The sequence below is a fragment of the Centruroides vittatus genome, unplaced genomic scaffold, assembly GCF_030686945.1.
Source record: "Centruroides vittatus isolate TY-2023 unplaced genomic scaffold, ASM3068694v2 scaffold_149, whole genome shotgun sequence".
In the NCBI taxonomy this organism is placed as follows: Eukaryota; Metazoa; Arthropoda; class Arachnida; order Scorpiones; family Buthidae; genus Centruroides; species Centruroides vittatus.
The window spans coordinates 2,736,067-2,751,437 of NW_027122681.1; the positions used below are offsets into that span (position 1 = coordinate 2,736,067).

General features: G+C 41.3%; 2 long non-coding RNA genes across 2 annotated transcripts; both read right to left on the reverse strand.

Moving 5' to 3' along the window:
• Positions 1-5,685: 5,685 nt before the first annotated feature.
• LOC136987257 (uncharacterized) lies at positions 5,686-6,059 on the reverse strand. The gene is made up of 2 exons (XR_010882591.1): positions 6,013-6,059; positions 5,686-5,944 (listed from the first exon to the last, which is right to left on the reverse strand). It is a non-coding gene; the product is annotated as an uncharacterized lncRNA (long non-coding RNA).
• Positions 6,060-7,058: 999 nt separating this feature from the next.
• Positions 7,059-10,921, reverse strand: LOC136987256 (uncharacterized). Its single transcript, XR_010882590.1, has 2 exons — positions 10,859-10,921; positions 7,059-7,110 (listed from the first exon to the last, which is right to left on the reverse strand). It is a non-coding gene; the product is annotated as an uncharacterized lncRNA (long non-coding RNA).
• Positions 10,922-15,371: the final 4,450 nt, after the last annotated feature.

A 15,371-nucleotide genomic window follows, 5' to 3' on the forward strand; every position in this document is an offset into this window, starting at 1 on the left:
GACCGTCTCTGATTCCGTTCATTAGCCACTCGTATGGAGCTATTTCGCTAAGTGGATTGTTTTAAGATTTAAAAAGTAAAGAATATTTTGTTATTTTTATGTACGTTTCTTAATAAAGTTATATTTAATTATAAGTTTCTTTAAAGTATATTCATACAATTGAAGAATTTTTTGTACTAGGTATGTGTATTCATCACACATTTTGTTTTACCAAGTAAGTTTTTCTGATAATTTTAATTTTAGCCCTTATATCGTGGCTAGTGATTCAAAAATTTATTTTAAAAAAGTTTTGGCTCGAGACCGTATAATGAAAAAGAAAACATTATTAAAAGAGAAAGACCAATGCCTGAATTAAATATAAATACGTGGACAAAAAAATTTCGACATTTTGAGGATAAAATTTATGACGAATGACGATTCTTTCGTAAAATTGAAGCAATTTGGAATTCAAAATAGAATAGAATTTAACATTGGTAGACAATATAAAATAAATATTGAAAATTATAACGAGATAATTACGATTAATAGATATATCTAAATTAATAGACGTTATATGTTTTTTCTCAAAGCGAGAATTGGCATTTAGAGGGCACAGGGAATTTATTGAATCTAATAACGGAGGTAATTATATTGAACTTTGTTATTTATTAAGTATGTCGGATAATCTGTTAAAAATTCATTTAAAGAAGTATACGGTTTTTACTGGCTTATCGAAGAAACGAATACGAACGGGCCCTGACGCGCAATTACTTGATTGCCCCTGTAAGTCGGCTTCTTACAGAAACCCAGCTTCCCTATGATCAAATGTCACGGCACGCCACTGATGAATAGTATATACGAACAATATACAATAAAGAAAAGGAGTAGGTGTATACAAGAGTGGATTCCATGCGAACTTACATGGTAAGAAAGTTTCAACACGTGACAACTTTGCGCGTGAAGAGAAGAACAGGATGTCTACAAGCGTCCCAAAGCATAGGGAGGTCACTACGCGACATATTTACGCGTGGAGGATTTTCAACAGTTGTTGAAATACACGGCTGGTTTGTCGCGTGTTGCAAAGTATGTCCATGGTTGTCCAAAAGCCAGCCCTCACAATAAGATTAGTGGTGAGGTGTAGCCTGGAAGTATGCCTCTATAAATGATTCCCAAAACGTGGTTGTAGTAAACAGTCACAATACAACCCAATGCTTAGCAGAGTGGTGCTGATATACATCCCGTTACACCGTCCAATCCCGGAGATTTTCCGTTTGCCACGGAGTTAATTGCCTTACTCGTTTCGAAGAAAGAGAAGAGTACTGTACGTCGTCTGGCTGGTTCTGTTCGTGGTGACTCCTCCGTCTCACTCGTCTGTGTTCCTCTCCATCCGTCTCGCGGTCATCCTGTGTGAAATGAAAATCCGTTATATTCTCAATATTTTTCTTTACGTCGTACGTGTTGGTTCCGTCTCGATCTTCCCCCGCCCTTATCGTGTCTGGGAGGTTTAACTTTGTTGGCTTTTTCATTATTAAGTGATATGGGAGAAAGGGCGCAGAAAGAACGGTGGCTTTCGATCGGTAAACGGTGCACGCGCGAGCAGATGTGTCGTGGGCACATCTTATAAATCTATTTTGATGGCGATCTACGGCAGGGCCGACCAGACTGTCTCTCTTCGTAAAGGCCGAGCGCCCTTCCCGCGGGCCGAGGAATTTTTCTCTATCGGTCGGAAGTCCGGAAGAAGGCCGGGAGTAACCGATGGCGGATACGAAAATGTCGGAAAGTAAGCGAAAGAGCGACAGAGATTGCGAGTCGAAAACACTTTTGCCCGTGGTCTTCGTCTACCCCTCTAGCGCCGCGAATACCTTTAGTTCCGTAAGAATTTCTCTGGCCGGGTGTTTTAACTACCGGCGAAAGGCGGCGTCCGGAGGCTGCACCGGAAGTCCGCTTTTCCGGTACGATTTTTAAAACAATTTTTGCCGCATTGGTAGGTTGACCGAAGAATTGCCTATACGAATCTACTGCGGATTTGTATAATTGACCCGCGGGCCTTTGGTCGAGAGCTTTTTGATTTTTGTTGTCTTATCCTTGTTTTCCGACTGATATTGGGTATATAGCCTATATATAGTCTCTATCTTGCCAAAACTACATGATGAGTCTCAGAAACTGTGATAGAAGGAGAATTAGGGCGTACCCTGTAGGCGACGCGCAGCTACTTTTCGCAGCTTTAGGGCGATCGCCCTAAAGCTGCGAAAAGTGGGCAAGGGCTACCTCACCAGGGGCGGATGAGGTTAAAGAAGCAAGCCCTATATGAGGAAAAGGTGTTGAGAGTGGGAACACTGAATGTGGGAAGTATGACGGGAAGAGGAATGGAGGTGGTGGATATGATGCGGAGAAGGAGGATTGATGTCCTGTGCGTGCAAGAAACGAGGTGGAGGGGAGACAAGGCGAAGGAACTTGGAGATGGATGTAAATTGTTTTATAGCAGTGCAAACAGGAATGGAAGAAATGGGGTTGGAATAGTGGTGGCTGGCAAGTGGAGGAGCGAGGTACTAGAGGTGTACAGGAGAGATGATAGGATGATGCGAATGAAACTGAGTTTTGAAGACGATCTACTTGTGGTGTTTAGTGTGTATGCACCCCAGGTAGGATGTGCAACAGAGGAGAAAGAATGTTTTTGGAGTGAATTGGATGAAGAAATGAGGACACTGGAAGGAGGGGAGAGAGTAATTGTGGGAGGCGACTTCAATGGGCACATAGGGGGGCGGAACATGGGCTATGAAAGGATCCATGGAGGCCATGGGGTTGGGGAACCCAACAAGGAGGGGGAGAGTATATTGGGTTTTGCTGTGGCTTTCGATCTGGGGATTGTGAATTCGTTTTTCACCAAGCAGGAAAGTCATCTGATAACTTTCAACAGTGGGCCTCATAGTTCGCAGATTGACTATATCCTTACTAGACGAGAGCACCTTGCGATGGTGATAAACTGTAAGGTTATACCAACAGATCAGGTATCGGCGCAACATCGGTTGATGTGCATAGACATGAAGTTAAGAATGTATAGGAAAAGTGGAAATACACAGAGGAAGAAAATTAAGTGGTTTCGTTTGAGGGAGGAGAGGGCGAGGGCGGAGTATGTGGAGAGGGTGCTGCTACAAATCTCGCAAGAATGGGAGGGGGTGCAGGACTGGTGGGCATATAATGCCCAGGCTATCAGGAACTGTGCAGAGGAGGTGCTTGGTGTAACATCTGGAAAGATTAGGGTGCAAAAGGAAGGTTGGTGGTGGAATGAAGGTGTGCAACAAGCTGTTCAGGTAAAAAAGGAGGCAAAACGGAAGTGGGACAGGTCACGTACTGAGGAAGATAGATTTGCGTATAAAACGGCAAAGCGTGAAGCTAAGAGAGTAGTGGCACAGGCAAAGGCAGGAGCATATGCGAATTTATACGAGGAGTTGGATACAAGGGAAGGACAGAAGAAAATATATCGTTTAGCCAAAATCAGGAATAGGGCAACGAAGGACATTTCGCATGTAAGGCAGATCAAGGACACGACGGGGACGGTCCTTCGAAGGGAGAACGATATAAGAGAAGGATGGAGGGTATACTTTGAGGGACTTTTGAATACAGAGAATGAAAGAAAGAACAGAGAGGAAGGAAGCCAAAACATGGGCATGGTACAGATGGTAACCAGAGAAGAAGTGGAAAGGGCCCTAAAGAGGATGAAGAACGGTAAAGCGGAGGGCCCGGATGGAATCCCTGTAGAGGTGTGGAAGTCATTGGGGAGGAAGGGCATTGATTTGCTATGGGACCTATTCAAAAAAATCTTTGAGCAGGAGGAAATACCTAACGAATGGAGAGAAAGTATACTTGTACCTATCTACAAAGGAAAAGGGGATGTTCAAGATTGTAAAAACTATAGAGGAATAAAGTTGATGTCCCACACGATGAAGATTTTGGAAAGGGTTTTGGACGGAAGGTTGAGAGCAGAGGTGACCATTGCAGGAGAGCAGTTTGGATTCATGCCAGGACGGTCAACAGTCGATGCCATTTTTGCCCTTCGGCAAATGTTGGAAAAATATTGGGAGAAGCAAACCCAGCTGCATATGGCATTCATTGACCTGGAGAAAGCTTATGATACGGTGCCTAGACAAGAACTCTGGAGGTGTCTAAGGGAAAAGCTAGTTCCTGAAAAGTATGTTAGATTGATACAGGAACTGTATAGGGATGTGGCCACAAAGGTTAGGAGCTGTGTTGGAGTGTCCCGGTGCTTCAAGGTGGGAGTTGGTTTACATCAAGGGTCAGCACTGAGCCCCTTCTTGTTTAACATGCTGATGGAGGTGATCACGGACGGGGTCAGAGAAGAGGCGCCTTGGACCATGTTGTATGCAGATGATATCGTTCTGTGCGCCGAGACTAAAGAGGAGCTGAGGGTTAAATTGGAAAGGTGGTTGGACACGTTGGAAGGGAGGGGCTTGAGGGTGAGTAGGAGTAAAACAGTGTATATGTGTAGTGGGGAGGTGGATGGTGCCCGGGAGAGGGATCTGGAGTTGAGGGGAGACGTATTTCGCAGAGTCAATACCTTTAAGTACCTGGGGTCAACTGTGGCGGAGGATGGAGGTGTGGATAAGGAGGTGACAGGCAGGATTCAGGCTGGCTGGAGGAATTGGAGGGATATGTCAGGTGTGTTATGTGATAAGAGGGTGCCGCTTAGGTTGAAAGGGAAAGTTTATCGGGTGGTGGTGAGACCAGCTATGCTGTATGCTATTGAGACTATGAGCTTGAGGAAAACCCATGTCAAAAGGATGGAGGTGGCGGAGATGAGGATGCTCCACTGGATGTGTGGGGTTACGAGTAGGGATCACATTCGAAATGAATGTGTGAGGGGGACTGTGAAAGTTACGAACATAGAAGCAAAGATACAGGAGGCAAGGTTGAAGTGGTTTGGTCATGTGGTACGAAGAGAAGAAGAGTATGTGGGAAGAAGGGTTATGCAGATGTCAGTGAAGGGGAGGAGGAGGCGGGGACGACCGCGGAGACGGTGGACGAATCTTGTGGCGGAGGACTTGAGAGGGAGGCATCTGAATGTGGAGGCAGCCCAAGACAGGGAGCAGTGGAGACGACTCATCAGAAACAGCGACCCTACTAGAGTGGGACAGATAGTGGGTATATCGCTTATATATAGTCTCTATCTTTCATTTTATATCGCCGGTGGCGTTAAAACCTCACCGCGACTTTTATTAACGTAAGCATCGAAGAATATCGATGTTAATAAAGAAGATTTCCGCTCTTCGGCGGGTTCCTTTTCACCTAGAAAGTCGAGAATTTTTTCCGTCTAGGCGGGTTTCGGGTTTCGTTTCCGATAGGTTTCACTAAATTTTCTCTCGGCCGTAACACGCTTCTCGACCAAATTTATAAACGAAGAATTTTTATTACGTGTTTAACTTCCAAGTATTTGTGTACTATTACCGGGAATATTCTCGATATTTTGATTTATATTTAACTTATTACACGTTTATAATAAAAGAAATTTATTAATAAATATATCGACGAATCGGTAGAATACCTTTAATTATTTTAGTACACCCCGTCTAATACAGACGGGAATTTTTACCTGCGGGTAAGCGACCTACGTTCTAATATCCTTCCGTTTGGATATAATTTTTGGAAAATCTTTACCGGAAATAGCCGGCAAAATAATATATTTTACAATTTCGATTTATTAAAAATATTTATTTAGAAAACGTACAGTACAAAAGGTATGACTCCGTACAATTAAAGCGTGACCCGGAAATTAACGAGTATATTTAATTACTTTCCGCCGGGAAATGCTTTTTTCTTTAAATAACGAATTCTTTTCGTGGGAATTTTATACTTTGTCAAAAGGTTAGAACTTTCTCATGGCCGTCTGCGAAGGGTCCGATTCGGTCAACAACTTGTACTGAGAACAGACGCAACTGTAACAGTAAATCTGGAAAGAAAATCGTCGGGTCAACTTCCCTTCGTCCGAGTAAATCGTCGACAAATAGATATACTCACGTGAAAGGCGATGAAGATACCCGATATCATCATTGGGGCGGCGTACATCAACGTCTGTTTTAAAACCTAAAACATTAAATGCCTTCCCGATTAAAACTATACAAAATCGCCACGTCGTACGTCACACCCGTAGGGGCCACGTACTTCGATAATAATTAAAGGCGAGAGAAAATAAACAGAACTTACGGGAGCGAAAACCATGGCGATGAAGAAGCCGATAAACGTAACCAGTTGTCCGGCGATTACGATTACCATCAATATCAACCACGGTAAGAGAAAAAGTCGTTGGTCCTGTTAATTAAAACAAAAATAAACCTCGGACGATATTTCCTAATACCTAGCCTAATTACAAAATGGCTTCACGTTCGAATGAACTAACGTTATATAAAAATACGTAGTGTTAAAACACTAGATAACGTCTAAATAAGTAAATTTCCGGTACGGTTAAAGAATTTTATTGGCGCAAGAATGTCGTTTCCGGAATTCTTCGATTTAATAGCCGTAAAAATTTGAACGAGGGAAAAAGTCACTTACCGTTTTAGCTCCGTACACCAAGCAGAAACCTGCCAGGAACCAGAGACATAACAAGACGATGTACAGGATCATGTATATTTTTACGTAGGCCAACTGGGATTCTAGGAAAAATACATTTTTATCGGTGGCACCGCAATACTACCGTAATCGAATTAAACGAGTTACCTACCTTAATTAAAGTAAAAACGCCAATATTGTATAAATAACCGACTAATAACATTTCCTATCGTTTATTAATTAAACGGTTTTACTCCGATATTAGTTCGGTTACTTACGATTAAAACCCTAAATTGGCAAAAATCATTAAAAGAATCTCCACTGGATAATCCGGTGGTGGCAGATTATTTTTAATTAATTAGAATCGTTTTAGTAAGTTTAAAATATAATTTCCGGTTTAAAACGCCGATATTTCCAGTAGCGTCATAAATACTATTCGTATAAATCTGACCAAAGTTACGTGTATTTACCATTGAAGTTTAAGAAATTACGCCTAACCAAGTTTTCCGCATCTCGAACTTCTCCGTAAAGTACGCCGAAAACAACTGCCGATAAGACGGAGATAATCTAAAAGAAACGAAAAAAAAGAAATCGATTACGTGTGGAGTATTGTGCCACGGATACCGAATCTAAATCGACGCAGTGTCGTTTAGTCCAACGTCACTAATTGTCAGAAATTCAAAATACAAGAACCGTTCGTTATCGAGTGGACGGAGGAACGAGTTTACCGACGCAAGAATGGGATTTAAAGTCGTTAAATAACACTTTTCCTCGCCGCGAACTCGCTCCTTCCCTCGCGAAATCTTATCCAAAACCGCGGTTGGACTCCGGGCGATTTAGTAAATTCCGCTCCGGATCGTTTCTTAATTACGAAATTGTATTTTAAAAATTATTAATTTTGGCGCCGGAGGGACGGCGGCATCCATTTAATTAATAATTTGTAGGCCGTCTCGTCGGCAAAGATCGCGGCCGTAAGAGGACGGCAAATAAATAAATATTAGTTCTCCGTGTACTTTCTTCGGTTTCGATAAGAACGACGTAACAAACAGATAAAATTGAAAATAACGAATGCCAGACGCGCCTGGTAAGTTTTTCCATTTTAAACTTTTCGTGGTAAAAATGTCGCGTGCGTAGCAATTCACACTAGCGTAAAACGGGCGTAAAACCCCCTCGCCGTAAAAACTTACGATTACCATCAACCACGATTACCGTGGTTGATGGTAATCGTAACCAATTTGCGTTTGCGCTGGGATTGCGGTGGAGGTCCGGCCAGCGAACTTTTTACGGCGACGGTACTGTCAAAATTACGCCTGTACTGTATGGTTGTATACTTGATATATCGATATAAAGACAATGATTATATTCTACCAGTTTTTTTTCTTTTGTACTGTAATTACAAATGTAGTAAAAATAATATCTTTACTTTCATATATTAACTTTTATTATCGTATTATTAAGATAATATACAACACTTATAAGCTTAGCTTTTTTATTATATACTCCTCTAAATTGATGGAATTTCCTTTCGCCGTCCAGCCGTCCATATCGCGTGTTTTAGGCATTCATTATCATAATCGGGATACCTCTCGTCGTAGATAGACGAATACTTTCGGATGTTTTCGATAAATCTTTCCAGATCTATTCTAGAGTAGCCACGAGAGAACATACACAGAAGCTCGTTTTTCGCCATTTTCGCACCGTGTCACGATGACCTAGATTTCGCCGACTTCTGATTGGTGGATGGTGCCGTTTTACGGTCGTATTCGCGTGGAAAGTTGAACATTGCTCGACTCCCTTTTACGCTGGTTTTACCACCTGCTCGGGCGTAAAATATCACGGTCACGTGATTGAAGGCTTTTACGGCCAGGGTTTTTACGCCCGTTTTTACGCTAGTGGAGTCTCGGCCTAAAGAAAAGAACACCCAACGTTCCGTGAATAATTCGAAAGTGGTAGGAGCCATTACCGTCCGATTGCCTTTGATCTTAGCCAAAAGACCTTTTGGCTAAGATCAAAGGCGATCCGTCTCTCTGGTACCCTACGGGAAACGTGGTCTACCGTAAAACTTTCCTCTCCGATTTCATCCCAAACTCTCGATGTTTTGGGCGATCTGGACAAAATTTTGAATAGTTACTCTCTGCAATCCCAAAAATTATACGCTACTTTAAAACTCGGACCCTCACTTCTTTCCCAATTTCATTCCCCACAAATTACTAAACCCTTCGACCGATTTGCACCAAAATTAGCATAGTAACTCTCCGCTAATCTGCGGGAAGAATATGTTACCTTATAACCGGGATGACTCGACCCTCTCCTCCAGTTCCCGGGCAACACTGGACGTTCTTTGCTACTGTTTTTTTTTTTTTTTTTTTTTTTTTATATATCATTGTATTGTACTGTGCTCTAAGAAGGACTACTCATACTATTGATGATAAGAAAGAAAGGCATCGGCCGTACACGAGGTGTTTAGCCGGCGGAAAAGAGGGTAATAGAAAGGGGAGAGGAAGAAGGAGGGAGAGGAGATAGTAGAGAAAGGTAGGATCCCTCTGAACGTCGTACGTATGGCTACTGTACCCTCTACGTTTGATGTTGGCGTGCAGTTTTTAGACTTCAAGGCCGTAGTCCCCGAAGAGTTTAAAAGAAAACCCGAGTGTAGCGAACACCAATAATTGAGTACCGCCACAAATAGCTAAGTGTAGAAGTTAATGCCGAGTGGCTGTTAGTAGGAAGACTTATATCTACTTAATACTAATAAAACTGAACCGATCGCGAAAAGCAAAAGAACACAATGACAGACTACACGAGACGAACGGACCGACAGAGACAAACGAACAAGACCCCATTTTTCATTTTATTTTATTTATTTTCTTTTTATTATTACTATTTTAAAGGTTATCTTACTCACTAACTAAACTAATTTACCATAACTTAGGACGAACCTAACCAGACGACCAAAGCTAACAAGCCTTAATCTAATTTAATCTAACTTATCGTAACCTAACCGGAAACCAAGCTAAGAGTCTCTAATCTAACTTACAACTAGGACTAACCGAATTTAGACTGAAAAAGAAGATGGAAAATAAGAATTAAAATACAGCTATATACAGACAGTTGAAACAAAGCAAGGGAAAGCTAATTGCCATCCGTGCCCCCGGAGTGAGTGCCCTCTTCAGCATCACTAAGGAATACAAATGTGAGTAAATGATGGAACACTGTACGTGTGTGAATGAGTTGGTGCGGATTGCAAGGCCAGTTGTACCCTTCAAGAATAGCAGCTCTCGTTAAACTATCCCTAATCTGATTGTACCTATTGCAGCGAAAAAGTAAGCGAAGTGGTGTTTGGTCCTCCCGAATACCACAATCGCATTGTGGATTGTCCCCAAGCTTAAATCTATGCAAGTATTGCTTAAAGTTGCCGTGCTCTGTAAGTAGCCGAGTCAGGGTGTAACTAAGGTAAAAGTGGCAAAGAATCGCAGTAGTGTCAACCTTGGAGATGAAAGTGTAGGTGAGCCTACCAGTAGTGTCACGGTCCCAGCTGTCTTGCCAGAGAATGACGATTTCACGGTCCCAGCTTCTCGATGTGATTGTTGATGTACGACGTAGGAATGTGACTGAAAGTACTAGTGACTGGAGACTTTGCAGCTTGTTTGGCGAGACGGTCAGCGGTCTCGTTGCCGAGAACCCCCCATGATCCGGGACCCATTGGAAATCTATTCTAATGTTGTTGTCTAAGTGTCTGAGAATGTGGTGTGTGAGATGGACGAGTATTTATCGGTTATATTGAAACGCAGTCGATTGTACGGATACTTCTCGATTCGTATTATTTTACCGCCCCTTCACCCAATTTATGGCGAAATACGCGTATTGCGTGGAAAATGGGAAAAGGATGCGCCGTTTAACCCAGATACCGAGGTAGGTGCGATACGTTATCGATATAATGGCTTGTATCTAATCTATAACGGGTTGTATGAAATCCAAAAAGTGATTTTCTAATAATTAAATTGCGAAATTCCATTCTCGCCAACAGTTAATAATTGGGATTTTCGTTTAAATGAAACTATTTAATAAATATTTTAAATAAGTTAAATTTCATTTTTAAATGTTAGTGTTAGGAGCAATATAATCCGATTATATACAAATAGGTATTTGTCGATTAGAAATGTTTACGAAAGAATAAATGGACGACGAATAAAAATGTAGGAATTGCCGAGGAAGGAAGGAACGGTAACGGAGTGTGCAAAGTCGACCCAATCGGACGAAAACCTAAAATATCGACCGGCGAGTAAAAGGGTAACGAAAAGAAAGGACCCGGACTCACCAGGGTGTAAATTCCAACGGCGAAAGATCCGTCTTTGGTGTTGGGAAAGCAACAACAGCGGATTGGGAAACACATTTTCCAAGATTTGCGCACTCGCGGGACACTTTTTCCAATTTATATCCCGACGTGGGCAAAGGTGACGTCATAAACTAGATAACAAATAAAACTCCAATAACCACCACCTTATAAGTTGCTGAGGGAATTTTAATTAAGAAAAACTAACGTTTTCGATCTATTCCATAGATCATCCTCAGGTTCGAACTGACGAACAAAAACAAAAATAATTCCAAAGAATGGAACACAAAATATTTAAATTCAAAAAAACCGACAACGGAGCAACTAATTAAAATTAGAATTAAAGCGCAAAAAATACATAAATGTAAACTAACAAACATAAAACAATACCAAGGTTATTAGTACACGCTAACATCATTTAACAGATAATAAAATATTAAAGTCCTCCAAATATGAAACACATCGCAAGTCATGAGCCATTTGTAAGTCTCTTAATAGCAAACTTCCAAGCCGACGGTAATCCCTCAGCGTCCCTGGCGTTAATGCATCTGTTGTCGAGTCTACTCTTATATATTTCTATTTTTTCCGCCATCTTTGCTAAAGTTGGAGAATATATTTGCTTGACGATTTCCTCTTCTTCCCATCCAACGACGGATCTTTCGGCCTGGGCCATCTGGGCCAGAACAGTTGCGTTAGAACTTTTCCTTACATATTTATGCTCTTTGATTCTTACACCTAGGTTTCTCGTTGTAACCCCTATATACTCCTGTTTTAGACCTAATTGCTGGTTTTCATAAGGGATCCTATAGACCCCAGCTTTATCCTCTTTCTTAATTTCCTCTTTATCAGTTCTCAGAATTTTGTAGAGGTTCGGGGCTCGTTTTAAGATCAATGTTGATTTTTTAATGTCCGCTATCTCCTTCATAATGCCCCGTACATTTTTGTTGAATGTAAACTTAGTATATCCACTAGGCCTTTGTTTAGAGGTTCTTGCGTCGCTCTTTTCAAACTTCCTCACGATACCATTAATTACGTTTCTTCTGTAGCCCAAGTTCTCAGCTATTCGCATGATCCTGTCGATTTCGTTAACCCTGTCCATAACGTTATCGCAATAAGTAAAAGCCCTCCTGACTAAGGTACGAAAGGCTGCCAATTTATAACGAAATGGATCATTTGACAGTGGCGGGATGTAGAGTGGGCTATGCGTCGGTTTAGTATACACTTTAGTGGATAGATGCCCTCTCTTAAAAGTGATATTGATGTCCAAGAAGTGTATCTCTACTGAACTTTTCTGCTCCAGTTTCAGACGTAGGCCGTCTTCGTTATCGTTAATTCTTTCTATAAAGGTACTGATTCCTCGATTACTTCTCCATATTATAAGGATATCGTCAACATATCTCTTGTAGTAAACTATATTGTTCCTGAAGCTGTGTAGAACTTTTTCTTCAATTTTCTTAACCACTAATTCGCATAGAAGCCCCGACATAGGGCTTCCCATAGGAACTCCCCTCATTCTGTTTGTAAGTATGGCCTTCGAAGCCAAAGAAGGATTCACAGCATACCAGGTTAGCCATCTCCAAAACATCGTCTCTGTGGTGTAACAACTCTGGATTTACTTTAAATAAGGATTCCATTAGCGCTTCCAAACAGGACTCAATTTTCACAGATGGGTACATACTCTCGTAATCTAATATAGTACCCACTTCCTCATCCATCAGAGTTATGTCTTGCAGCTCTTTAACTACTACCGTAGGATCCTTTGCAACCAATATACTGCCTCCATTCTAGGAGAGAGCAGCGAGTTGGGAAACCTCCATCCAAGAGATCGAAAGAGGATTAGTTGGCTTAGATCCGATAGAGAAAGATTATCTACGTTGGAAAACGATTATTAAAAATCCGGAAAAGTGGAGAAGAGGAGGGAGTGAAGACAAAGACATCCGTTACACTAAACGTTGGCTGAAGGTAAACGACTTGGTGGCTGCAAGAGCAGATAAGAGTAAACAAATAGTTATCATGAAAAGGCAGACTTATAATAAAGCATTAGAAGAGTACCTCGAAGAGACGGAGTGTGTTAGGACCAACGATAAAGTGGTTGAGAATATAGATAGGAGGCTCAAGAAACTCGAAGGAAGTAAGCTCTCGACGATTTTACCGTTTATCAAGAAGTGCCGTAACCCCAGACCTGGGGTCCCAAGGCTATTTGCGTTTGCTAAAACGCACAAGGAAGGCAAGAGAATAAGGCCAATTGTGGAAAAATTTAAAGCCCCTACTTTTTTCTTAGAAAAAAGGTTGCACGGTTATCTTTCCTCCCTACTGGAAGGCAGTATATTGGTTGCAAAGGATCCTACGGTAGTAGTTAAAGAGCTGCAAGACATAACTCTGATGGATGAGGAAGTGGGTACTATATTAGATTACGAGAGTATGTACCCATCTGTGAAAATGAGTCCTGTTTGGAAGCGCTAATGGAATCCTTATTTAAAGTAAATCCAGAGTTGTTACACCACAGAGACGATGTTTTGGAGATGGCTAACCTGGTATGCTGTGAATCCTTCTTTGGCTTCGAAGGCCATACTTACAAACAGAATGAGGGGAGTTCCTATGGAAAGCCCTATGTCGGGGCTTCTATGCGAATTAGTGGTTAAGAAAATTGAAGAAAAAGTTCTACACAGCTTCAGGAACAATATAGTTTACTACAAGAGATATGTTGACGATATCCTTATAATATGGAGAAGTAATCGAGGAATCAGTACCTTTATAGAAAGAATTAACGATAACGAAGACGGCCTACGTCTGAAACTGGAGCAGAAAAGTTCAGTAGAGATACACTTCTTGGACATCAATATCACTTTTAAGAGAGGGCATCTATCCACTAAAGTGTATACTAAACCGACGCATAGCCCACTCTACATCCCGCCACAGTCAAATGATCCATTTCGTTATAAATTGGCAGCCTTTCGTACCTTAGTCAGGAGGGCTTTTACTTATTGCGATAACGTTATGGACAGGGTTAACGAAATCGACAGGATCATGCGAATAGCTGAGAACTTGGGCTACAGAAGAAACGTAATTAATGGTATCGTGAGGAAGTTTGAAAAGAGCGACGCAAGAACCTCTAAACAAAGGCCTAGTGGATATACTAAGTTTACATTCAACAAAAATGTACGGGGCATTATGAAGGAGATAGCGGACATTAAAAAATCAACATTGATCTTAAAACGAGCCCCGAACCTCTACAAAATTCTGAGAACTGATAAAGAGGAAATTAAGAAAGAGGATAAAGCTGGGGTCTATAGGATCCCTTATGAAAACCAGCAATTAGGTCTAAAACAGGAGTATATAGGGGTTACAACGAGAAACCTAGGTGTAAGAATCAAAGAGCATAAATATGATGTAAGGAAAAGTTCTAACGCAACTGTTCTGGCCCAGATGGCCCAGGCCGAAAGATCCGTCGTTGGATGGGAAGAAGAGGAAATCGTCAAGCAAATATATTCTCCAACTTTAGCAAAGATGGCGGAAAAAATAGAAATATATAAGAGTAGACTCGACAACAGATGCATTAACGCCAGGGACGCTGAGGGATTACCGTCGGCTTGGAAGTTTGCTATTAAGAGACTTACAAATGGCTCATGACTTGCGATGTGTTTCATATTTGGAGGACTTTAATATTTTATTATCTGTTAAATGATGTTAGCGTGTACTAATAACCTTGGTATTGTTTTATGTTTGTTAGTTTACATTTATGTATTTTTTGCGCTTTAATTCTAATTTTAATTAGTTGCTCCGTTGTCGGTTTTTTTGAATTTAAATATTTTGTGTTCCATTCTTTGGAATTATTTTTGTTTTTGTTCGTCAGTTCGAACCTGAGGATGATCTATGGAATAGATCGAAAACGTTAGTTTTCTTAATTAAAATTCCCTCAGCAACTTATAAGGTGGTGGTTATTGGAGTATATATATTTTTGCTGAGTACATTTATGTTCAATAACAAATAAAACGTCGATTGGTAATCGGTGACGAATGACGGTTTCGAACCTACGATTATCTCTCGATATGGAGTAGGGCGATTCATTTCTTGGCGTTATTAACGCGGGAGTCGAGTGCTTTGTTTTCTATAACGACTAGCCGATTCCTGCGCCGATAATGCTTTAAGAGGATAAGTTGTCGGAAACCGACGTCATCCTCCCGGTACGACTAAAACATTCCGTTTAAAAACGTAAAAAGCTTACGCCTCTGGGAAAGAACGAGGAAGAGGGAGTCGAATGATCGCGGACTTCTCCGGTTTTAATTAACGCGACGCTTTGGGAATTTCCATTTTGGCAAATTTCCTTTTACGTGTTTAAACGTTTTAATTGTTTCTATTTGGAATTGTTTCCGTTTGGTTTCGTCCTCTTTTAAGCCTTTTGGCCCGCCGACCAAACTTATATTAAACTAGCATGTAGGCCCGGCGTTGCTCGGGCAAAAGTAACGATAGCGAAGATTCAGATTATTACGTCATAGTT